The sequence below is a fragment of the Bombus bifarius genome, unplaced genomic scaffold (genome assembly GCF_011952205.1).
Source record: "Bombus bifarius isolate JDL3187 unplaced genomic scaffold, Bbif_JDL3187 scf7180000008050, whole genome shotgun sequence".
Taxonomy (NCBI): domain Eukaryota; kingdom Metazoa; phylum Arthropoda; class Insecta; order Hymenoptera; family Apidae; genus Bombus; species Bombus bifarius.
Window position 1 is genome coordinate 644,709 of NW_022884416.1, and position 1,681 is coordinate 646,389.

The 1,681-nt window shown below is 32.2% G+C and overlaps 1 pseudogene; it reads left to right on the forward strand.

Moving 5' to 3' along the window:
• The first annotated feature begins 969 nt into the window (after positions 1-969).
• Positions 970-1,662, forward strand: LOC117208053 (annotated as a pseudogene).
• The last annotated feature ends 19 nt before the right edge of the window (positions 1,663-1,681 follow it).

Below are 1,681 nucleotides of genomic sequence, written 5' to 3' on the forward strand. Positions count from 1 at the left end.
AATTTTCCAAGGAAAGGCTTCGGCTTTCCTTTCATCTCCGACACATATAATCCATTATTTTTTTTACCTTATGGTACTTATGGTATGGTAATTATTTTTACCTTATGGACTATAATCAAATTTCAAATGTCTTAAACTATTGATTATCGCAGAGCACTATGTTTTATACAATTTTTTTAAGTATTATATATTATTATATTGTTTAATATATTATTTTGTTATTTATTGTTGAAAATGACAATGTGAGTTCGTTCTCGCCATCCATGCCGCAAATGCGTTACTTATAAGAAATAGTAACTAGAAGATAGTCTTAGTTACAATCGATAGATTTAATCGATAGGCTCAAGATGCCTTTTTGTTTTTATCCCTAGTTTTTGTAAGAGCGTGCAATGAAGGTTTTTTGGCTCAGAACGGTGTGATAGATTTATTCATTCAATAAAATAATTACCATTGTGATCCTACCTCTGAGTATAGAAATAGCAACAGGTTACGGGCCCAGGTGCAATAATTAGTTATTATTTTATTGAAAATGTTATTAATAGTAATAATATTGAGGAGCGCAGAAGATAACCTAAAAACAAAAGAAATGGGTGCGTGATCGATGATTCAGTGTTGAATATCATAAGGGCGCTTTATCGAGTATACAATAATTGCTTGCGTGATAATACAGTTGTCAAAAGAAAAAAAAAAGAAACAAATGTCGAGCGGGGCGAGTTTAAGTATTAAAAAGCTAAACAAAGTAAATTACGACACATGGAAATTACAAATAGAGGCAATACTCATTAAAGATGACTTGTGGAAATATGCAAATGGTTCAATAATTAAACCTGAAGCATTGGATGAAGTCTCTTTATGGAATAAAAGGGATGGTAAAGTCAGAGCCGATGTTATTCTTACCATAAGTTCGAGTGAGCTATGTCATGTGAAGCAAGAAAAGCTACGCTCCTAAAGCAATTATTATTCGCGAAAATGTCCGGTAGTGAAAATATGTACGATCACTTAAATAATTATTTCAGTCACGTGGATAAATTAAAAGAAATGGATATTCCAATCGCTGATAATTTATTGTCAATCCTATTATTATATAGCGTCCCGAACACATACGTAAATTTTAGATGTGCAATCGAATCGCGGGACCAATTACCTACTCCAGATGCGCTTAAGATAAAATTATTAGAAGAAGCTGATTCTCGTCATAATTCAAATGCTGTAAAAGATTACCAAGAAGCTCTGCAAGTGGAAGATTCAAATAAACACAAAAGCTATGATAAAAATAGAAATTCTTAAAATAAAAATGGATTTATTAAAGCTAACAAAGTAAAACACATCGAATGTTTTTACTGTCACAAACGTAAACATAAGGCAAATCAGTGTTTGAAGAAGAAAAACGATGATCATAAAGCTCAACTAGTACAAGTTCCTGAAATACCCAAAATTGAACAATGCTTGCGTGCTTCCAATATTCAGGATGAAGATAATCAGCATAAAATAGTATTGTTACTGATATTTCATTGAATATAAACATGGAACCACCGATGGAATAGTGCATTGACAGCGGTGCTACGTCACATATGTGCTGTGACTTAAACTGTTTTGAATCCATAGAGCCAGTCAGAAATCAGAAAGTAAAATTAGAGAATGACATATTAACTGAAGTCAAAGGTAAGGGTACTGAAATATT